Source organism: Bubalus bubalis, chromosome 20 (assembly GCF_019923935.1).
Source record: "Bubalus bubalis isolate 160015118507 breed Murrah chromosome 20, NDDB_SH_1, whole genome shotgun sequence".
NCBI lineage: Eukaryota > Metazoa > Chordata > Mammalia > Artiodactyla > Bovidae > Bubalus > Bubalus bubalis.
Window position 1 is genome coordinate 55,735,875 of NC_059176.1, and position 10,810 is coordinate 55,746,684.

Below are 10,810 nucleotides of genomic sequence, written 5' to 3' on the forward strand. Positions count from 1 at the left end.
GTTCTAGGTTGGTCATAACTTTCCTTCCAAGGAGTAAGCATCTTTTAATTTCATCGTAGTGACTTTAAATTAACACAAATTTATTCTCTTACATTCGGGAGATCAGAAGTCTGAAATTAGTCTTCTCCCACTAAAATCCAGTTATCTGAAGGGCTGGGTGCTTGAGGAGGCTGCAAGAGGGACATCTCTTTCCTTGCCCTTTTCAGCCTCTAGTTGTCACCTGGACTCCTTGGCTTGTGGCCCCTTCCTCCATCTCCAAAGCATAGTGCTCCAGTTACTGCTTCCCTCATCACACCACCTGCTCTTCTGACCCTGGCTCTTTCTGCATCCCACTCATAAGAACCATACTGATTGTATCAGGTTTACATCAATAACCCAGGAGAATCTCCCCATCTCAGGATTTTTAACTTGATCACAACTACAAAGTCCCTTTTGCCAACTAAGGTATTATTCACAGATTTCAGAGTTTAGAACATGCACATATCTGAGGGACCATTATTCAACCCACCAACATCTTTTCAGAGGGCATCTAAACCCTAGAATAAAATTTCTCCAACAATTTCCCTGGCTGCTTCTTCAGGTCCTGTCACGTTTAAAAACACCATGTAACCATGTCTCAGCCATCAATCCAAAGTCTGTCAGATAGCCCTTTGTATCTTGTATGAGTTACATTCTTTACTGGTAAGACCTGGTATCTGAGATTTGACTTTTTTCCCCCCATTAATTTTTTAAAGTAATTTTATTTATTTATTTATTTTTGACTGTGTGGGTCTTGGTTGCCGTGCGGGCTTTTCTCTAGTTGCGGCAAGTCGGGGCTCCTCTCTCGTTGCAGTGTGTGGGCTGCTCCCTGTGGTGGCTTCTCTTGTTGTGGAACACGGCCTCTAGGCCCACGGGCTCCAGTAGCTGCAGCTCCCAGGCTCTAGAACACAGGCTTAACAGTTGTGGCACACGGGCTTAGTTGCCCCACAGCATGTGGGATCGTCCCAGATCAGGGATAGAACCCATGTCTCCTGCACGCACAGGCAGTCTCTTTACCACTGAGCCACCAGGGAAGCCCTCCCCTTCATTTTTGAGACTGAAGACTGTAAACGTCGTTTTGTTAGCAGGATAAATCGGGGCTTCCCAGGCGACACTGGTGGTAAAGAATCCTCCCGCCAGTGCACGAGATGGAAGAGTCATGGATTCAATCCCTGAGTTGGGAAGACCCCCTGGAGAAGGAAATGGCACCCCACTCCAGTGTTCTTGCCTGGAGAATCCCGTGGACTGAGGAGCCTGTCGGGCTACAGTCTACAGGGTCACAAAGAGTTGGACATGACTGAGCACAGCACAGCAGTAGGATAAATTAGAGAACATTTGTTCTAAGCACAGGGCTTAAATCAGGCCTTGACTTTCTGGATACTCACTCTTATTGCCTCTTCTGCCAACCAGCTCTGGCCACTGTAGCAATGATGAGAACCTAAGTGAAGACCAGCACGCCATACAACTGCACATTAGACATGCCAGTTCAGCTCACCGTGCTTATTTCTCTACCAGGGCCTGCAACAGATAAATCCCATGAACCAGACAATATTGAACATGTCAAGACTGACAATTCTCTGAGGCTGAGACACCCTAAACTGCAGGAGACCGTAGCTATTACTGTGCCTTCCCTTTAGGCTACAGCGAAGCAATTAACCTTTGGAGAAGAGTGAGTCAACTTATACCTGTTGAATACAGGAATGGTGAATTTTTTCATTCATTCACTTTATCAATCAATCATTCCTTACTAATTACAAGCTGATTATACCCACCCAGTGCTGGTGCTGAAGAGATAAGAGACATTATAGTATGAATGTATGGTCTCATGAGGCTTGCTACTATTTATTTAGAACTTGCTATGGACCAGTCACACAGGGGAAACATTTTGGAATGCAATTCCAAATTATATTGGAATTGCAGTCCTCTAATACCTCAGAGAATCTACACCAATCTTAGAGCTTGATTGCTGGCTCAGATGGCAAAGAATCTGCCTGCAATGCAGGAAACCCGGATTCGATTCCTAGGTCAGGAGCATCCCTTGGAGAAGGGAATGGCTAACCCCACTCCAGTATTCTTGCCTGGAGAATCCCATGGACAGAGGAGCCTGGCAGGCTACTGTCCATGGGGTTGCAAAGAGTCAAACATGACTGAGCAACTAACACTTTATGATTAAGGAGGAACTGGCGGGTGGAGTGAATGGGGAGGAGACCCAAGTCAAGAACAAGCTAAGTGAAATGTGGGTTCTGGAACTAAGCCGGGGCTTTGGGATATGTGGGTCATTTCACCCCCTCCAGGGTTAGGCATGTGCTGATTCAAATCACTGGCTGAAAGGATTAAAGGAACCAGACTGAATTTATCTGGAGAGCAGCCTCACACTCAGGGTATTTTCTACAACTGTTTCAGTGGCGCCCTGGACCCAGCTGTCCAGGGACAGGCCGTCTTCTGGAGATGGCCATTATCACAGGTCAAAACTCACATCTCAGAAAATGTGGTGCTGTCTCTGGGAAGCTGGAGGCAATGTACATTTTGTTCTCATCACAGAGACAAGAAAATTCCCTTTCAGTAAAGGTGCTACCAGGAGCTGGTATGCAAGCAGCCCAGAGCAGACCCTTGTTGATGGTGGAGACAGGAGTAGAGACAGGGCCAGCTATTTTGAGCAGCAAAGTGTAGTTATTTCCATGGATGACCACTGATAATGATAAATCTGACAAAAGCAAAGTGCCTCATGATGTTTGGCCAAATTACACTTCTGATGTGATCGAATTCTAATGTCCGCATCTAAAAGTCTAGAAAACTGACTGGAAAATGTACGCCCCACCCTTCGTTACACTCTGTCTTGGAGATCTTTGGGCTGCAGGGCAGACATGGTGCTCTTTACTCACTGACAGCTTCCCTTTGAATTGTGTCCTGCTTTGATTGAGTCCACTTCTTTTGAGGGAAGGAACCAAGCCAGACCCACCTGCAGCCCCAGTCATGGGATGGAGCATTTAGGGGCTCAACTTGGGGGAACTAAAGAATTTACCTGAAATGGCCAAAAGCAAAAAGATTAGAGTACGTGTAAGATACAGATGATGGAAACAATGAGTGATGGGGATAAGAGGAAGCCTGTCTTGTTCATTCAGTCAGCATTTCATAAACATATTTTGAGCGCTTATGCCGGACCAGACTCTGCAACTAGTGATGAGGATTCAGTGATGAACAAATCACAGGTCCTGCCTGCAAGCTCTTCTGCCTGATGGGCATCGTGGTTTAGCAGGAAAAGCCCAGGTCACTGTAGCGATAGCTGGTGGCTGCCTGTCCAGCATCTGTTCCCATCACATCCCTTCCAAGCCATACTCCACTTTATTCTGGAGGCCTGGGGTTTGCATGGGTATGATGGTATTTTCCGGAGAAGGCAATGACACCCCACTCCAGTACTGTTGCCCAGATAATCCCATGGATGGAGGAGCCTGGTAGGCTGCAGTCCATGGGGTCGCTAAGAGTCAGAAACGACTGAGTGACTTCACTTTCACTTTCCACTTTCCACTTTCATGCATTGGAGAAGGAAATGGCAACCCACTCCAGTGTTCTTGCCTGGAGAATCCCATAGACGGAGAAGCCTGGTAGGCTGCAGTCCATGGGGTCGCACAGAGTCGGACACGACTGAAGCGACTTGGCAGCAGGCAAATGGTATTTTCCAGCTCTGGAGATGGGCCCTCCTAGTTTAGGCTAGTCACTGTATCCAGAACTGCAATCAGGAAACAGGGCCCCTGCCCTGGCCCCACACTTCAGGGTGCTCAGCTTTGACCCCATTTCAAGCATGCATTTTGGGCTTCCCAAGTGGTGCTAGTGGTAAAAAGCCCACCTGCTGATACAGGAGACATGAGTTAGATCCTTAGGTTGAGAAGATCTCCTAGAGGAGGGCAAGGCAACCCACTCCAGGATTCTTGCCTGGAGAATCCCAAGGACTGAGGAGCAGTCCACCAGGTTGCAAAGAGTCAGACACAACTGAAGCAACTTAGCACACACACATCCACACAGCATGCATTTTACTATGCTGCGAGAGTCTGCGGGACTGAGGGGACAGACCCACAAGGATCTTGCGTGTTACTCCCTCAGTCGTGTCCAACTCTTTGCAACCCCATGGAGTAGTAGCCCGCCAGCCTCCTCTGTCCATGGGATTCTCCGGGTAAGAATCCTGGAGTGGGGAGCCATTCCCTTCTCCAGCGGATCTTCCCGACCCAGGGATCAAATGCGGTTCTCCCACACTGGGGGCAGAGTCTTTACCATCTGAGCTACCAGGGAAGTACAGAGCAGACCCTTGGTAACTGAGCTCTACTTTCGGGCCTGCGTGGGCCTCTTGCTCAGCTCCCAGAAGCAGATCATGCTGCCAGTGGGCACAGGCCAAGGCCAGATGTGGAGCTTGAACAAGAGAGCAGAGGTATCCACATGCATGTACATGGAGCCTTCACAGTGTGGATAGAGCATGGGGTGGATGAGCAAAGGGGTGGGCTATTGCCTAGAAGCCTGTTTGTATACTTGTATGGAAGCCATAAATGTCCACATAAGCCTAAGATATCCCATCTTCCATCAACCCTGCAAATGGTTCAGGTGTGGGCAAGGAACCCAAGTTAATTCCACCAAGAGAACTTGGGAAATTTTATGGGGTGTCACACAAGGAACCTTCTAGGACTACTCTTGCCTAAGACCAGCCCTACCTCTGAAGGTTTGGGGTTTTGTAAGTTTGGGGTTTTGATTTTTGTAAAATCAATTCCCTTTATCGTTTAAGCTACTTTAAATGGGAGTTTCTGTTTCTTACAACCAAACACATCCTAATAGGTTATCAACCCCACTTCAATCAGCTACCAGCTAAGGTATAATGAGCCCACATGTAATTTCTATCTCCACAAGACTCAACATCCTCAAATGTACAGGAGGATGATGCCTCAAATGTTGCCGGGTGGCTAGGACAAAGGAATGAAACCATGAGTGGAAAACATTGCCTGACGTGGCACGAAGTAGGTGCTTAGTAGATGCCATTTCCCATCTGACCAGTGTAGACTAGAGTCGGGGTCCCCAGTCTTGGGAATCTAATGCCTAATGACCTAAGGTGGAGCTGATGCCATAATAATAGAAATAAAGTACACAATAAATATAATGCTCTTGAATCATCCCCCAAACCATCTCCCTCCCCCAACCAGCCCTAGTCTGTGGAAAAATTGTCTTCCAGAAAACCAGTCCCTGGCGCCAAAAAGGCTGGGGACCGCTGGACTACAGGACTCAGATGAAGCTGCTAGAGGAATACAGGACAGTCACTCCTTCCCGCCACAGCTTTTTACTAGGCCCCTCCCAGGCATCAGGCTCCACATTAGGGGTTAACATCCAAAGATGATGAGTCAGAGGCTCTGCCCTTAAAGGACATACAGGCTCACAGACTGCAAGGGAAGGAGACGCGTCCTCAGTCACATCAGCCTGGATGTTTCTGAGCCCACACATCATTCGTGGGAACTTCTCAGGGCCTGGCACAGAGGAGATGCTCCCCAGTGTTTGTTAAATGATTAGGATGTGAAAAGACTACGCCTTAAAGAACAGGTTGGATATGCACAAACAAAGAGAAATTTCAATCACATTTTATGTTAGAAATTGCTTTTGGTTGCTATTAACAGAGATTTTCTCTCTCCTATGAGAGATTCCAGGGCTGCCATGGCGGCTTCAAAGAACCCTTGCTTTTTCTATCTTGCTCCTTGGCTACGTGTAGCCTTCCTGTCAAGGTTTCCCCTAAAGGTCCTAGAAGGCTGCTACAGCTCCAGCCGTTCTATCCATATTCCAGGTAGCAGTCGGGAGAAAGAGAAAAAAGTGAAAAGACAAAAAGGGGTTTACCCCAATGACCTTCCTTCTCAGAAGTCCCTCCCTCTAAACTTCCACTTAAAATCGTCAGCTCAAGTTTAATTCTGTGACCACTCCTAGGTGCAAAGGAAATGGTGTCAGCTAGGCACAACAATAGCTTCATAACACAGATCTATTGGCAATAAAGACAAGGAGGATGGAGGTTAGGGAGAAACCCAGCTGCTGCTATCACCCATGAGCACCATAAGAGCCGAGACGAAGATGATTAAATACAGATGCAAACTCTTTTATATAAAATAAACAAGGTCCTACTGTACAGCACAGGGAACTCTGTATTAACATCCTGTGATAAACCGTAATTAGAAAGAATATATATATGCAACTGAATCACTTTGCTACACAGCAGAAATTAACATAACATAGTAAATCAACCATGTGTGTGTGTGCTCAGTCACTCGGTCATGTCTGCCTCCTTCTGACCCCACGGACGGTAGCCTGCCAGACTCCACCGTCAATGGGATTTTCCAGGCAAGAATACTGGAGAGGGTTGCCATGCCCTCCTCCAGGGGATCTTCCCAACTCAGGGATTGAACCCATGTCTCTTGCATCTCCTGCATTGGCAGGATTCTTTACTACTGTACCACCTAGGAAGCCTGAAAAAATTATTAAACAGCACATGACCAGGAGCAAGGAGAGGGTAGATTTGGTTTGAGTGGAAGGTAACGAAGAGATAGTAAGTCAGGATTTCAAACTTTCAGTTCAGTCGCTCAGTTGTGTTCAACTCTTTGTGACCCCATGGACTGCAGCACGCCAGGCTTCCCTGTCCATCACCAACTGCCGGAGCTCAAATTTAGAGTCAGAAATAACTAGAGAGCTGTTCCAACACAAATGACTGGACCGCATCTCCAGGGTTTCTCATTCAGGAGATCTTGAGTGAATCCCTAAAACTTTTTGCATTTCTAACAAGTTGGCAGAGAATATTGATGCTTCTGGTCTAGGGACCACACTTTGAGAACCACTTTTGGATGAAGTTAGTATTTCATCCTCTGAGCAACACGGACTCCCTTGAAGCTTTTAAGTTAAGAAGAAAAACAATGAACAAACTAATTTATTTTTTTTTAACAAACTAATTTATGAAGGCTTATCTGTCAGAGGTCTGTAGGATGGGCTGGAGAGGGTAGAGGTGGAGGCAGAGGCTGCAGCAATAAGAAGGCAGGAAGGAAACCAGCATTGGCACTGTGTTCAGCTAGGCTTTGCTGTATCATTTATGGCAATTCCATGAAGACGCTGACCTCCAAACCCAAATTTTATCAGCTGTGGGGAAACCAATCAAGCTAGCTGCCTTGTGCCCAAGACAACTCTGGTATTCAAGGTGTACTAATATTGATGATTGTTTTTTTTTTTTTTTTAAAAAGCAAAGATGATATGAAGATATGTGTCCCTGTCTCCCAGTCCCACCCAAATGCAGCCCAAAGAAGTTTATACTGAAAGATGAGAAGCAGCTGGGTGGGACTCACAAATTATCAAGTCATGATTAGAAGAAATAAAATGGCAGAGAGAAACTAGATCAATGCGAGGCAGGAGGTACATTCCACACACCCCCCACCCCAGCCCCCACCCTCCAAGTAAGCAGCTGCTGGAGGTTTTTTTGGACAGAAACTCCAAAATATCAGTCAAGAGAGGAGGCTGGGTCTTGCCCAGATAGGAGATGAGAGATGACAAATTTCTCTAAGTCAAGGTGATCTTCCTGACTGGAAAGCTCCTTGGAGGTCAAAAGGGGAATGATGTCAACCTACCCATAGGCCTCTTCCCTGGAATCCATCTTGGCCGCGAGATGGGTGTTCACACACGGGAGGATCCTGAGATAAACAGAGGCTCCTGCGTGCTAAGTTGCTTCAGTCGTGTCTGATGCTTTGCAACCCTATGGACTGTAGCCTGCCAGGCTCCTCTGTCTATGAGATTCTTCCGGCAAGAATACAGGAGTGGGTTGCCATGCCCTCATCCAGAGGATCTTCCCAACCCAGGGATCAAACCCAAATCTCGAATGTCTCCTGCATTGGCAGTCAGGTTCTTTACCACTAGCGCCACCTGGGAAGCCCAAGAGGCTCAGAACTAGGCAAAGCAAGATGATTGGCCAGAGGAAACCAGGAAGAAATGTCCCATATAAGTGATTTAAACCACTTCTCTCTGAGTCGGCCCGTGTGTCTGTCCACATGTACTATACTCTTTGCTCCTAATAAACACTTTATTTGTTTCACTACTTTCTGTCTTTGTGGGAAGTCTTTTCTGCAAAGCTGAAGGGTCGGGGCTTCGTCACTGCCCACTAGTCTAGCAGCTAAGATTCAGCTCTCTCAGAGCTGAGACCCAACTTCAGTCTCTAGCCAGGAACCGAAGCCACTGCTCGTCGAAGCCACCCAAAATCAAACGGATCCTTGTTCCTCGCAGACCCAAGTCTCCACCTGTTTCTACGTGTCTTGCCTTCACCTGAGTCTGGGGCTTGCTCTTTGGACTGAAATATACAGGGAGGTGGGGTAGCAACTGAGGATTTAAAGCAGCTCGAGTGTTGCCGCACAGTCACCAAGTCGTCTCCGACTCTTTGTGACCCCATGGACTGCAGCACCCCAGGCTTCCCCATCCTTCACTATCTCCCAGAGTTTGCTCAGACTCATGTTCATTGAGTCAGTGATGCCATCCAACTATCATCCAACTCAAGGGTAGCCCTAGACTTAGCTGTGAAGCGGGGTGGTGGCCAGTCTCTGGGAAAAGGCATGCTCAACACAGCTTGACAACCAGAAGGCGGCTAGATTTCAGTCCCCGTTTGTCCACTTGGCAACACCCTTGTGCCAGACACAACCTGTGGAGCAGTAAGAGGTGGCCAGACTATGAGATGGACCACCCTCAGGAGCTCCGGGTTTCTCCTCTATCAGAAGGGACGTTAGGGAACGGCTGCAGAGTTTGGGGGCAGAGGAAGGGAAGTAAACCACACAAAGTACCTGCACGTGGCTGGTGACCAGCAACGGTTTCCTTCCAGATTTCCTTTCGAATCAGTGAGGGTAGCCGGATGGGTTAAGCCTCCTGGGCTGTGAAGGAATCATCTGTTCCTGCAAATCTTGGCACAGCTGCCCCTGCTTGGCATTTGCAGCAACGTGCCTGCTGCCTCTTGGCCAGCAGCTCATGGTCTGGCACGAGGAGAAAGCGATGCGGGGCGCACAGGACTGGGACCAGCTGAGCTTCCCTGGTCAGCACATTAGCTTCTGAATACTGCCCGCTTCAGGGGTCATCCAGCCCTGACTGCGAGGCTGAGATCCCAGGGCCTTTCCTTCCTTTTTCATTAATTTCCTAAGCTCCAACACCGCCAAGATAATGCCCCCGCCCGGTGCAGGGACACTGGATAGCCAGGTCCCGCATGCTTGGTGCAGGTGCTGGAGAGGCCAGGTAGGTAGGGCCACGGGCATCGTTTCAGCAAGCCCTGTTGATGTGAGTGATGTGAAGGGCTTTCACCGCTGATGACTCTCTTTCTAAAGGGGCCGGCCAAGAGGCTGAAGCACCAAATCCCAATTAAATCACAAAAGAAGTGGGAGCAGGTGGAGGATAAGTGGGGCGGGAGGCTGCCTCGCCCTAAGTCTCCAAGGACCACCTCCCCTACTTGCCTAAGGTTGAGTGAGGCGTCCTAGGTGGGGACTTTTCTCCTCTTTGACTAGGAATAATTGTAACAGATGCTGAGCACCAATCACGGGCTGGGCATGGGCAATCCAGGCGGGAGTGAGACTTAGTGAGCAAGCTGGCATTTGAGTCGGGGAGAGAGAACAGCAAACAACCCCTGGCCACAATATGGCAGGAGTCTAATTGGGCTCGGTGGGGGTGTTGCTAGTAGAGGAGGGAGGGTGCGTCCATCTCTGCTTGCAGCAGTGGGGAGGCTTCAGAAAGGAAGAGTCTCTGGTGCTGATTCCCAAAGGGATGGGCAGGAGTTTGCAAAGCAGAGGAGGTGGGAATGGCATTCTAGGAGTAGGAACAGCATGTAGCAGCCAGAGCCCTGAAATGTGGTGAGGATGGAGGAGCAAGTAGGGCAATGAGGCCAGCGAAGCAGTGGCTCTGAAAAGGGCCTCTGACAGTCCTGTTGAGGGACCAAGGGAAGGAGAAGTCAGGGGGTGAACTGGGAGACTGGGATTGACATACAAACACAACTGACATTATTTATAAAAATAGATAACTAATGAGCGCCTACTGCATAGCACAGGGAACTCTACTCAGTGCTCTGTGATGACCTAAATGGGAAGGAGCTCCAAAAAAGAGGGGCTGTATGTATATGTAGCGCTGATTGACTTTGCTGAACAGCAAAAACTAACACAGCATTGTAAAGCAAATATACTCCAATAATTGGAAAAAAAAAAAGACAAAGGAGAGAGAAGCCTTATAGACCACAAAGCAAACTCCTTAAGCTGCTCTGTCTCACACACACACACACACACACACATTCACTTTTGCCATCCACATTCGTGGGGTTGGGGAAGGGCAGGCTGATACAATAATGAATTTCTAGGAGCTGGGTGCTTGCTATGATATCCAGGCCAGCAAAAGGGAGAGAGTAAATCCTAAAATCTAATATCAATGCAGAGGGCACAGACTTGGGGATGGGAGTTTAAGTTAAAAGACCTGGAAGAAGGCAGTGGAAGAGGAAGAAAGAAGCTGGGCAAGAGGTGAGGGCATCTGGGATTTTGCCATGCCTGGGGCTCCTTGTCTGCATCTTATGCTGTGTTAGTAACATGGCTTCATCTCTCTCTAATTATCTGGATTCATTTGTCATCAAAGATCATCTGACTTCTGCCCCTAACCCATCCCTATAGGTTATCATTAGTGTCAGGAAAGGCGGCAGGCAGGGAGCTGCCAGGAGCATAAGGTCTGGGTCTTGTAGGTACAACACTGTTTGAGTTCATGGTCGTGGGCTCTGTAGGGTCTGGCCCAGCTT

At 48.2% G+C, this 10,810-nt stretch overlaps 1 long non-coding RNA gene across 1 annotated transcript; it reads right to left on the bottom strand.

Annotated features, from left to right (window-relative positions):
* Nucleotides 1-769: 769 nt before the first annotated feature.
* On the bottom strand, nt 770-9,976 carry LOC123330733. The gene is made up of 3 exons (XR_006546823.2): nt 8,838-9,976; nt 1,404-1,536; nt 770-919 (listed from the first exon to the last, which is right to left on the bottom strand). It is a non-coding gene; the product is annotated as an uncharacterized LOC123330733 (long non-coding RNA).
* Between the last annotated feature and the right edge of the window lie 834 nt (nt 9,977-10,810).